The following is a 13502-nucleotide window of genomic DNA, read 5'->3' as shown; positions in this document are numbered from 1 at the left end:
CTGGGAGTGTGTGTGTACATGTGTGTGCCTTCGATTCACAATTCACTGAGTGTAGATTCATATCCAGTTGATCCCCTCTGAAAGTCAATCCGGCATGCTGCTGAACTGGAAAAATATTCACCTAACAAGAACTCAAACACCTTGAACACTACGCTGGATTGTGTGAAAACAAGCCTTTAATGACGTGATAGTTTTTCCTCACAGCTGCTCTCACCTCTACATTGATACATGTGGGTGTTTTTTTTGAAAAATGAATAAGCAACAGGAGCAACAATGTGTTATTCCAGAGCCACTTAATCCATTTAGTCTTTCTTTTAGTCTCTCTTTTACACCAGCGGCAGCTCCTTGAAGCAGAACATGTTGCAGGTAAATCTCCCTGCAGTAAAACACAAAGACTGACACATTGTGACAAAAGCCTAGAGGCTGAACAAAAACAGACAGAAAAACAGCTATTATCTCAATGACAGGGCACGCTGGCAGAGAGGCAGGCAGGCGGCTAGCTCAAACACTGAGCATCACTGCGTCTTGGCCTGGAGCCACAGAGGACAAGGCAAACTCAGGTATTCAGAGACACTAGATTAGCTGCTAGTGCAGAGGTCTGACAGCTTTGGGCCTGACTGGGATTTTTGCTACGTTTAATGGTGATTACCTACTGATGGGATGGTGGATTAGCAGGTTGGTCTGACTGTAGCGGGGCCAGATGTGCTAATTGGCTGCCACGAGGGAGGAGTGAAACCAATATATTACACAATCAGTTAATCCAACTCTAACGCTGAGGTTTGATCAAAACAGAGGGGGGATTACATAAACAGAACACTGACAGGAATCTCTTGTTCCACGAAGAGATTAGAAAATTTGGGTAAAATCCTTTTGCCGAAGCACACACACACACACACACACACACACACACACACACACACACTGACCCTTGCATAACAGGCTCTGAGAGGGCTGGCCTGCTTTCAAGACAATAGCCGGTACGTTTCTTGTTTCTGAACGGATGTGAGGAGGAATACGGAAAACTTCCTGTTGGTACACCTTATCAGCAGGGGAAAACATGCTGGAGTTGGAGCTGAGGGTTACCTAGCAAAAAGCCAAAAATATATTACAGGCGTGTCTTATGTATAGTCATTGCAGTGGAGGTAAGAAAAGGTAGTCATTTTAAGGCAGATTGATATTTGAATCTTTTAAAGCATCACTTGTTGGACAGTCAGGTGGACCGCAATGAAGTGAGCATGAATCCGAAATCCTCTGCATGGAGACTTTGAACTTGTACCCTCTAGAAAGAGATGTAGACTTCCAGTGGCCAAGTCTAACAGGCTGAATAATGCCTTCATTACTCAGACTATCAAACTGTTAAATGCTCACTATGACCCAACTGATGATTAGTAGCCCATTTAACTACTGGAGGCCGATGATGATGGTTTCCTGTTGTCACTTAATCGTGCATTTTATTATGTTTTTTTGTTCCAGAGTCCGTGTGCCGACATCTTTGTCTTTGTGTTTTACCTGATTAAAGGTAAGTTAAAGTCGGAAGGAAAGTACATTGAGACAAACTGTTTACAATTGTTTAAAATGCGTGTATTAATAAAAGATGACAGCGATGAGAAGAAGATGAAAGTGAAAGACTAAAAACACTGTCCCATTTAAAATGTAAGAAATATTCATGGATCATTTTGTTTGTCACAACTTGGCTCTCACATTTGTTGCTCATCATTTTCGATCAGCTATAACACCTTAGTCACCAAACTGCTTGCCAAGATCTACGAACGCAAGAGGGCAAATCTGATGGTGCAAGAAAAACAAGTTTTCAAATGATCAAATGGTAAACAAGCCGACATTTCAGACGTACAATTGAGACCAATTTATGGGAGTTGAACCCAAGAGTGAGTGAAAATGTTTGTAGTAACATTTAGTACTGCACAACTATGCCAAACATCAAAGTTGAACCGTGGCGTAGGTCTGCAAACTTTCACCGACGAGTTCTGTTTACAACCTTTATGATTGGCCTCAGGTTTCTTGTCCCATCATTTGTTTTTTTTGGATAATGCATCATTTCCAGTTCTCAGCAATTAACTTGGTGAATTGACTGTAATAATTACCATTACCAATAAGAACAAAGGCAAAAGCTATGAAAATACAGCCCTGTCGCAGAAATAAAGTGTTGGCATTGAATGTTCCTGCAAATCACGAATATGTCACATTTGTATGTTTCCTATGTATCATATCAACATTTGCAAAGTGACGTAGTTCAGCATACATGTATGTGATCTGAGTTTGTCATCAGGAGGTGGAGGGGATGGTGGATGGTGTGACATCTAGGTGAGATGACTGCCAAGCAGCAGACAGCGGCAGACCACTGTTGGAGACCAGTGGTTCTCAACTGGTCCAAACACGGGGTAAAGATTTCTCTTTGGTCATTAGTTCAAGGTTCACACACTCTAATACATTCAGCATCATACTTGCATTTGGCCATGACATCGAGCTAGTTTGGGGTCTCTGTTAAGTAGCTGTTCGTTAGTCACTCACTCCATAGCAGGAGATGGTACTTCAAAGTAAAAGCTCTGTGCTGAAAATTCACCGTACTTCAGAATAAAGTGTTTTTTACAAACTTAACACATTTGCACTTGCAGTCCATTCAGAATGAACCCATGACCCACTTGGACCGCGGCCCACCAGTTGGGAACCACTGTTCTAGACTAAAGGGAAATTTCGGTTTATGTCAACCTGTCTCCTATCGTCCTAAATTTGTTTCAAGTGACTAGTGACATAAAAATAATAGTTAGCATGTTAGCCGTTAGCCTAGACACAGCCGGGGCGCATAGTAGCGTCAGACCTGTTAAAACGTAAGTGAACGGGCAACCTTCAAGTTCAAAGTTAGTCTACTAAACAAGCTTTTTTTCCACAAAGACCACCTCATATCGTTAGGATAAATGTCAGAGAACATATAGAAAACGACATGTAAACGTGTTGTCTTACCTTACCGGTGTGGTGCCATGTTTGTTTACCATCTAGCTCTGCTTTCCAAAGCGCGATAGAAAGTGGGTACTTTTCAAAAGTGGGTACTTTTCCATGAAAGTTCAGGACATTTGCATCCCTGATTGTAGCAACTAAAGATAATCTTTTCCTAACCCTAACCAAGTGGTTTTTGTCCCTAAACATAACCATTGTCAACTTCAAAACATAAAATTGAAAACTGAAATGTATCAAAATGTAAAGTTGAATACGGATCTGCTACATATGAATTGTACAAGTGTAACACACCTGTGGTTTGCAGATGCCAACATTTATTCTGGTGATTGGGATGGAAAATAAGACCCTAGTTGTGATAAATCCTAATTATCCTTTAATATCACCAGACACCATATGTGCCAGTATAAAGAGTATACCCAGAGTTCACACAGGCAGTGTACAAAAGCCAAAAAAGAGCCCTGAGGAGATCCACATGACACTCTGAAGAGTACAAAGAAAACAAACACACAGATGATTATCATACAAATGTCATCTTTATCTTCCAATCAGCACTATCTTATAGCCACAGATAGCAACGCCACCTTTTATCTTCCCAACTGTAGAGTCTGTGCTAAAGGTTAAAAGCTGTCTTTAGTCTAACTCACAGTGTGGTGGCAGAACAGGGCAGGGAAACAGGAGAGGGCCCCTGACCAGCCGGGCCCCAAACCACAACAAAGAGCTCTGACTATCATCTAGACCCAATCTGAAAACTGAACCCCACCCACACCACGGCTCCCACTCGCCTTCTGAGACATACAGACGCAAGCCTACACTTACACACACAAATACACACCCTGACATAAACAGACATAAACAAACACTCTGAGAGCCATGTGAACATCATACACACACACACACACATAAAAGAAACTGTGGCAGAAGTGTCTTAAAATACAAGACAGTCCAGGTTTGTCTGACTGATTACGGCCTGCCAAGCAAACGTCCTCCCTATTGTTTCACGCAGAGGGCAAAGAAGTAAAATAAGACTTATTGCAAAGCTTTCTCTCAGTACACTCTCAGACATTTGATTGCACAAGGACAGTGAGGGAATAAGAGGCATTTTTCAACAGATTTATAGCCACACACACTCTGCCAAACCACCAGGTTACAAATCTGTTCCCGTAAAATGTGCGTCACAACAGCCTCGACAGATTTGAACATCACAGGATTTCAGTTACTCGGCTGTGTTACAGCAGACACCGGGTCACATCTGTTTGACTTGATGACAGCAGCGTGTGACGAGCTGTGAAACCAGACGTATCATGGAGAAATTCCCCCTGGAGGTCAGTTCTCAGTTATAGAGCATGAAAAACCTGTGCTGACAGCTACGCAGTCATAACTCAGACACAGAGACGAAGTAATGACACTGTAAATCTCAATGACGCTGTACCTTGTTATTAGGTGTATCAGTTTCAGTCTGTAATGTCTGAGTGATCTAACTTCTTCTTTAAGATTAGATACAGGGGATGTTATCACGATGCATGTCGTAAAGAACGCTCAGCTCTATACCTGTGATCAAGCTTTGAGTAATATTGCAAATGAAATGTCAGGAATGGACCCACAAATCATGTAAATGGTGTTCTTCTTCTCCTACAGGAAATCCCATAATGAGGAAAAGGATATATGCGTCACAGTCTGTGGATTAGCTAAGAAAAGCTGGGGAAGTAGCCTGCCTCATCACACACTGTAATAACAGAACAGGGAGTCTTTTTAGCACCTGGTTTAAGGGGCCATCTTATTTCTCAACATACTAAAGGAAAAACAGCCTCAAGCACTCAGCCATGCACACACATACAGTAGAGACAGTTGTGCAGCATGTCAGAAGTAAGCAGATAAAGCAGAGCACACTGTGGCTGCTGCCCAGAATCATTGCTGACTTTCAGGAACGCTACCCCAGCCGGTCACAGGAGACTGCAGCATCCCATCACTCTGAAGGACCGGGTAGCTCAGTGAAAGAAACTTACTCGTTAGGCAATTCATCTCCATTGATTTCTACCCTCAGGAGTGCAGGCGGTGCAATATCAGAGACAGATATGTGTGGATTTAAGAGGATATGTACACGGAGGCTATTCATTTAGTAGTTAATCATGTGAATGCGTTTTCTAAAATTACTGTTAATGACAGTGAGGTGATTATGAAGAGAATATCACATTTGTCAGGGAGAGGTGATAAAGAAGGCACGTCTCGTCTCCTGGGCTGCTGCAGGATCTGAAATAGAGCAATGGCTCCCTCTGCAGGGCAGAAAGAGCATCACAGCGAGATGTGCCACCATGTTAAACACAATTTAATAAACAGGGAATTTACAGTTATTTGCTAGTTATTATTAAAGGTATACTATACAGAATTGTCGGTTACTGTTTGCAAATACTCTTGCCAGCAAAAATGATGGTAAAAGCCAACTCCAGATTCATTCTTGTTTGGGGTTTCGCCTCACTATAATTGCTTTTTTTTCTGTGCCTCTTTGATTACAGCTGCTTCCAGTCTGGCATCTGGTTGCTACGTTTTTATACAGCCCTAACCTCACCTGAATGCTGTGGGGGTACATTCCCATAAAGGTCCTGAACACAGAAAATAGAAAGAGAAAATAAGATCATACAGGCAGAGGGCAGAGTCTCTGCAGAAAAACACACTGCCACACACTTATAGTGAGTCATAAGTGATGACTGAGAAGGATTATTCTGTGTGAGAAAATCCTGCATAGAAGATCTTCAATGACAGTAACAATAATAGTAACAGCAATGACACATTAAGTTGAGGTTTGTGTCCATAATAAAGAGAAGAGACTGAGAAAGAAGCTAATGAACTAGTTTTCCTGCCCAAGTTAAACCAGACATGACGAAGATCCACAGACATGACAGGCAGCAGTGAAGAGAAGCACAGACACAAAGAGAGACAGAACAAAACCATTGTTCCATATATAAAAGTCAGGTTTAAAAACAGAAGCTAAATTCCTCACTTTTATTTGCTGTGAGGTCACTTCTGCCAGACCATAATAAATATTTTTAGTTTTTTTTTTTCACAGTGAGACGCTGCTGTTTGTAGTTAAAGTCTGTCTGGGTAAAATCTAAAACAGAAACCACAGATGTAAACATCTGCAGAAACGATACAAGAATGTAAACATCTGCGGAGAAGACATCAGGGAAACCATATCTCAAACTGACAAGCCGAACATCTCTAAAGGTTACTGATTTCTAGTCAGCGAGGAGTGAAGCAAAAAGAACGTCTAATGAGGCATTTGACTGAACAAGGTCAATATAAGAGCGAGTCATTCCGATTATTGATTTCATTTTTTAAATTAATTGAGATATCTTACCCTCTGTCGTTTATTTTTTTTATAAACCCATCAACATGTGGAGTTATGCTCATGTTCAGGTTTGAATTAAATTTATAATTGAATTTATGTCTAATAAAATGTTTATTGGTGGTATTTCAGTTGTCTTGCTTTTAAGAACACCTTTAAAATAGTAATTATCTAAAAAAAAAAAATACATCACAAACATCATCAGCAGCAAACATGACTTCGTCAGCTGGTTTTCTCATCTGGCTGGCACAACTATGGGGAATCCCCCGGTGAGATCTGAGTCTGGAGTACATTTACACATACAGTACAAAGCAACATATGAATACTGTATGCTTGAGTGTGTATATTGTGCCCTATACACTGTATATTTACATGGCTGCTAACTTTGTAGTCAATTAATCCATTTTTTTTCTTTGATTTTAGTTATGTAGTCTATTAAATGGTAGGAAATAGTAAAGAAAAAAGGCTCATCAGATTTGCTCTGTAATTGAATAATCATTTAAACTGTAATTAGGTTATATGTAGGTGTGATATACAGGAACCTACCACTGCAAACACTGCAACAAAGGTGCGTCAAATTTGGTTACTGTGAAATACCCGTTTAACTGTGCAGTTTGTAGTGTTGCAAGTTTTGAGAGTGTTTCCAATTCAACACATTAAATATAAATTACAGCTTTTTTAACTAATGCACCTCATTTGAAAACTGATGATTCTTCTTATGCTTCAGTCACATTTTTAAGTGCTGACTGTCACACCTCTTTCAGTGCTGACAAATGGCGCTAACTGGCATTCAAGTGATTGTTACTTCAACATTTAAGGCATTTTTTCATAAAAGTTAATTTTGTCTACCCTTTATATTTCATGGTGTGCTCGTAGAGGCATGCACACTTTCATTTATACCTTCAGGATAGGTGATTAAAGGAACACTTCATCTACAAAATTATATTAGTAGATCAATTACTCGCCCTCGTGTTATGTTGAATTATTGAAGAAAACTTTGTTTTTCTCACATGCCTCAACGGTGAACAAAGAATTCAAAAATGGCAAACATTCTTGATGAATTGAACTGGGGGCCGCTTTTAACAACAGCACAACTATATCAAAACATCCATTTACAAACTCTCACACAACTTGTGCAGTATAATCCAAATCTTGTTTATCCAAATGTGTGCTCAGTACTTCCTAAAGTCGTGCATCTGTGCTAAAAGCTAAAACAAGCGCGCATGTGTGAACTCTGCTCAATGAGTGCACGAGTTCTAATGCACACACTTGTTCAGGCGCTACTCATATACTCAAGTGTTTAAGGACCGTTTCACACCTGCCTTGTTAGGTCCTGGACTTTCAGACTTTTCAGTTTGATCTGAACCAAAATTTCAGGTGTGAAATCTCCCCTGGACCATGGTCCGGACTAGACAGCTGAACCTTGGTCTGACAATAAGTTTGGCTCTGTCCGGATCAAACTCAACCATGCTTCGTTTCTAGTCTGAAAAAATTTTTTCACACCAGAGTTCTGCAAGGCTATCGTCATATGATCAGAGTAGTGTAGTGCCTCAGTGCATAGTGTGTGTGTGTGTGTGTGTGTGTGTGTGTGTGTGTGTGTGTGTGTGGCTGAGAAACAGAGAGATGATGTTGGCGGCTGCACTCACACACACAGTTCAGAGCAAAGGAGACATTAACAGAAAAGTTGTCAAGTGGTAGTAAATGCACAGTGTGGGTTTCAGTTTGTCCATGAACAATGCAACAGCAAAATGAGCTGCGGTGGCACATGGGGAGAGTACATGATTTTATTAAGAGTCAACTGGAAAAACTCACAAAAACTCTGACACTTAATTATTTTACGAGAGGATGAAGAGAGGAGGAGGACGGGGGAGTGGCTCACATGGGTGACATAGGTATGTCATGTATAGTCTTTTAGTGTGCATTATTGCAATATGGAACCAAACCTAACTGGATTAAATGTATTCAATGTACTTGTACCAAAAGTGTAAACCTTGGTTTGGGCATTCAGGTGTGAAAAGGCTCTTAAATAGTAGGTTTTAGCAAAAATGCATGTGTTTGTGAAGTACTTAGCATTCAGCTGGATAATTGAAACCTGGATTATACTGCTCAGGTTGTGAGAGAGTTTGTAAATGGTGTAGTTTTGCTGTCATTAAACACGGTCCCTTTTAACCTTAATCCATCAAGAATGCTCACCTTTGAGGTGTGCATGAAAAACAAGTTTTCTTTAAGAATTCAAACATAGCACAGGGTGAGTAATTGATATACAAATGGTCATTCTGAGGGTGAAGTGCTCCTTTAAGGATCCAAATCGACCTGATTGAACATCTAAACAAGCTGATCGCTTTCTTTTTCTTCAGGTAATAATGGAAACCTGGCGACAGACACAATAAAAGTAATTGCTGAGACAGCAGGAACAACACAACGATACAACAAGATCTGACACCACACCGTCTGCCACTGGGCCCAGTAAACAAACACATTAAAACACAGCCATGCTGGCAGGGACGAGTACACTATGCAGCATGCAGGGAAGGCAGACATGCATAATAGACCCATCTGCTCTCATAAAGTCAAACACCTGCTCGGCACCATCAAAACAAAGAGCAACATCATTGGTGGTTGTGCCCTTTTGCCCTTTCCCTCTTTCCTCTCTAAGATGCGGCTTTAAATTTAGACTTAATGCCGCGCTGAATTATTTGGCACTAAGAGTCAATACTCACATCCATCAACTAAACACCTACAGCTGGTTATTACACACAGTTCACGGAGAGCGGGCGGGTGACTTAGCCCGAACTCATCACTGCGAGATTGCACAAAATGAAAACAATAGTCCAAATCAGTGCAGGAACAGACATGCGCAACACACCTTCCCACCACACACACACACACACACACACACACACACACACACACACACACACACACACACAGACCTCTAAACATTCCTCCGTATTGATTCCTTTCACAGCGCATTCCTCCGCATGAAAGAGGGGCCCTGACTCCATCCATTTCACAATAAAGTCAGGTAGGTATGTGATCAGGGGATAAAAAGCCTCTTTGTCCAGAAAAAGAAGAAGAAGAAGAGCCTTGAATAGAGGGAACAGTAGAAAAGATGTAGCATAGTCAGGTGACATAGACATGCCCCATATTCTTCAGCCTTAATGGCCACGTAGACTTGAAGGTTAATGACTTGTCCCTGGTGAAGTTGCAGGCTAAACTTAGAGCATACAGTGTTGTAATGGATTCATACAGAGTGCAAAGTGATTTGTTTTCACCACCTATCTGGGTTAATGTACCTTATTGTAAAGTGTTGACGATATATTTCAACTGTAGGTCAACTTTGACTCGTTTGGATTGCATGTTCATACAAAATGCAACAAAACCTAGATATATCTACATTGTAGGGTTGCAACAGTGTGAGGATTCACAGTATGATAACCATCTTGGAAAATATCACAATTTCATACTAATCAGTATGCAGTATTACACAATTATTATTACCATTAGTTACAATGGCCCTTAAAGGAATGTTCCTGGCTGAACAAACACTTGAGCCTTGAAGCCATTTTTTAAAAAACAAGTATGTGTAAAAAGTCTGACAGCAGGAAAGGAGATGCACAGGTGTGATTCTCCATCCTTTTACATTTTTTACAATACCGTAAATAAGCAAATATACACGGAAGATAACCTTCAATTTTTTATATCAGGGTTTACAGTTTTATGGTATACTGCTGCAACCCCACCGGCCATCTTTATTGTGATAACACCAGCAAGATTTACAAGGGACAATGGAAATAAAATCTATGTTTTACCAGCCCAACTATTCCAACTATTTCTTAAAAGTGTCCAGCACAGAATGACATTTTTCCACATAGAGACAAAGCCTCTCATGTTTCTAAGCCCTGTGTGATAAGTCAAGGGGGGCTGACAACAAGTGTCCTAGACTGTAAATGAAACCACGCATTGGAATCTACGTGTGTGTGTATGTGTGTGTGGGTGGCTGTCTTTTTTGTCAATGTTTAACAGAGCAGCACACAGTGGGGGTCTAATGTTGGCAGGGAAGAAGATACCTTTGGCATGAGGCAGTCAAGTTCTGTTTTACAGTCTGTTAGCGCCGAGCTCCGCGGCTTTAGGTTAAAGTCTCTCCGGTGGGTTGCGCATCCAAAGACAAACAGTGAAAATAGATTGAGAGATAAAGGGACATAAAACAAACAGTAATCTTCTATGGCTGTCTAGAGGTAGAGACAAAGGAGGACTTCCTCAGTGTAATCTGGATCAAGAAAGTGGGTTAGCCCTACAAGGCCAATTTTCCTGCCGGCTATATCTTGGGACCTGAGCCTCAAACAAGTGGTGTGGCCCACATATTATGGCTCTCCCGGGGAAGGGAGGCATTGAGGTTGATAGATTGGGAGAATGAAATGGTGGAAGGACGTGAAAGCTCACAGAGGCAGTATATAGAGCCGTGGCATGTTTCTGTAATGTCAACCATTTTCATTATCTTTAATCTGGAAGAAACAAACATCATTTTACCGTATTACATCATTTACAACCTCATCTAGTTTCTTATATACCTCTAATTCTGGTTCACTGTCATTCATATTGTCTGAGATAGCATACTTTACAACTAGGGCTGCACCCAAATCATCCCACTGTCATATTTCTCCAGTATTACCCAGTAAAAATAGGGAGACAAGAAAGGACTCGCATGGCAACAGTTCTGAGTTACTCTCATTCAAAAGCATTATCCACTTCACTAACCAAGGTGGTAACTGAATGAGACAGGTTTGATGATGCATGGAGGAAGTTTCCCATCTGGGGGAGTGGGAAAGTATCCAGTGATTGCGCCACCTCCATCTATCTCTCCATCTGTCCGTTAACCGAGTCACTGCCAGTGACAGCCTCGCTCGGGACAGCGCACAGTGTGTGAACAAAGCCTGTCTGTGTCTGATAAAATGCAATGGACCTTGCTCAAGGAGACACTGCTGCTTAGTCACTGTCTGAAGGTGTGTGTGTGAAACAGAGGCTGACAAAATGCGGTTACCATGAATGACTAATGAAGAGTTCAAAACAGCAGCTTTTTTATTCATAACAGAACAGTAAGGAGGGTTGTAGATGTGCAGCCATACATCTGTGAAGTGGATACTGACAGTATGTGTGACTCACTTCCTGTGCGAGTGTATGTGTACATACACGTCCGCTATCTATCTTTGCTCTCTCTAATAACTCCTTGTTCAGAGTCAAGTCCTGTGACACACAAGAGAATGTACTGTGTCTGTGGTTGGGTGGAGTTCACATGCAACATCAGCAACAGACCCTCAGCTGTTAGACTGCACCCTGACACCAGTTGCCACACGGACCCGCAGGCCACTAACCACATTCCACGGCCGAAACACTTACGCCTAAAAACATGTATGGCCCTCACACAGAGGCAGTCCACTCTATATTCATTTACTGTGCAGCAATGAAGACCTGAAGAGCTGAAACTTATCCCGTGTGTCAAGCATAACCTCCCAGTTACAATTCCTTCAGGAGGTTTTTTTTTTTTTTTTTTTTTTACCAGGAGCTGTATCCTGCTCTCCAAATCAAACACACCAAGTGGATAAACCTGGTAAAAACATTGAATAAAGCAGTTTCATTTTACAAATCAGTATTTCTCCCAACTCTGTTCAGCTCACGATAGAGGGGCTCCTAGCCCAGCACCTGCTAATGTGCGCTCACCTTTTTCCTCTGATGATTTAAGATCAAGACTTTTAGGAGGTTTTTACAGGAGCCGAAATATTCAGAGAGGTCTCTTCCTCTCCAAAACAAGTGTAACCAGGAGTTTAAACTGATAAAAGCACTGAATAAAGCCGTTTCAGATTAAAAATCAGTTGTTTTCCAATGGTGTTTGGCTCGACGCAGAGGGGCTGCTACCTATGGTGGCCAGCGTAAAAACAGAAAAACTGGAATGGTCCTATCTTGAGCCAGTTTTGGTTTGTCCAATCTGAGCTACTGTCGAAACATGGAGGTGCACATGCAGACTCCATGCTCCCTGCGTAGATATACATGGCTCATTCTAAGGTAACAAAAACACAATAGTTCTTATTTTCAGGTGATTATAAACTACAGGAAAAATTTCTGCCAATATATCCCCCCAAATCCTGCACACTGGACCTTTAAGTTAAGATAAGTTAGGTGGTCTTAGATAGGATAGGGCACCGCCATGAGTTTAGGAATTGCTTCTTTAATGGGAAGACAGGAATTTTCCTGTCTTTAAAACTGAAGTTAAGACAGGTCAAACAGTTTGGAAATCAATCTTTTCTGTCTTTAATGAGGCCCCTTGAATTAAGTAGCTGAATGGCATCTGTAACAAAGCAGCAAATAAGTTGTCCAGCATGTCCGGTCAGTGGGACTTAGATAAGATAAGGCTGTGAAGGAAAGTGCTGTCCTTGAAGGCCCAGTGCAGAGGACATCCGCTAACTATGAGACTAATGCTGTGTGTGGGTGGATGAAATAGGAAAGAACAGAGACTGTCAGAGCTTTTGAGGCCCCACAACAAGTGAGCAAACTTACAGTATATGACGTTCGTCAGCTGTTGTTCAGATAGCCACGGGCCACGGTGAAAATTAACAAATTAAAGACCGAAAGAGATTATCACTGCCTCACAGCAAGGGCATTACGTGAATTACATTTGATGTATGAAATTTCTCTACAAACAATAGGCCTATTGTGTTAAATAATAAACTGCAGCATAACCTTGCCTAGTTGCATAGAAAGATAAAGAGTGTGTGTGTGTGTGTGAATTCATTCAATAGTAAGAGAAGTTAGAATCTTTATTAAATATTTGAACAATAAGGCTTTGTTCTCTCTTTCACCAAACTTATTAGGCAAACAGTCCAGTCATTACCATGGGAACAATAGCAGGACATTGGCTGAATTTTGAAGTTTACTCACGGCTTGAAGAAACTGAGATTAAACAATTTTTCATTTGTGCTAGCACTCAAAGGCAGGAGTGGGAACAGTGCTCCACAATGATGTAAACACAAAGCCTGTGTAATAAAAAAAGTTAAACATTTGCTAGTTAAAATATCCCTCAGCATACCAAGAAAGCCTCCAAGCAGAAAGCTCCAGTGGTCGAGCTTTGTTTGAGAGGAAGGGTCTTGGATGGGGTAAACTTTTCCCTGGCATCTCTCCTGCACCCCTGCAGTGT

At 41.2% G+C, this 13502-nt stretch overlaps 1 protein-coding gene across 1 annotated transcript in view; it reads right to left on the bottom strand.

Moving 5' to 3' along the window:
• Positions 1-13502, bottom strand: part of rtkna (rhotekin a) — a 69511-nt gene that overhangs the window by 49605 nt on the left and 6404 nt on the right. The window lies entirely within an intron of this gene.

This window comes from Epinephelus fuscoguttatus, linkage group LG6, assembly GCF_011397635.1.
Source record: "Epinephelus fuscoguttatus linkage group LG6, E.fuscoguttatus.final_Chr_v1".
Lineage (NCBI taxonomy): Eukaryota > Metazoa > Chordata > Actinopteri > Perciformes > Serranidae > Epinephelus > Epinephelus fuscoguttatus.
This window is presented reverse-complemented; position numbering and strand designations above follow the sequence as displayed.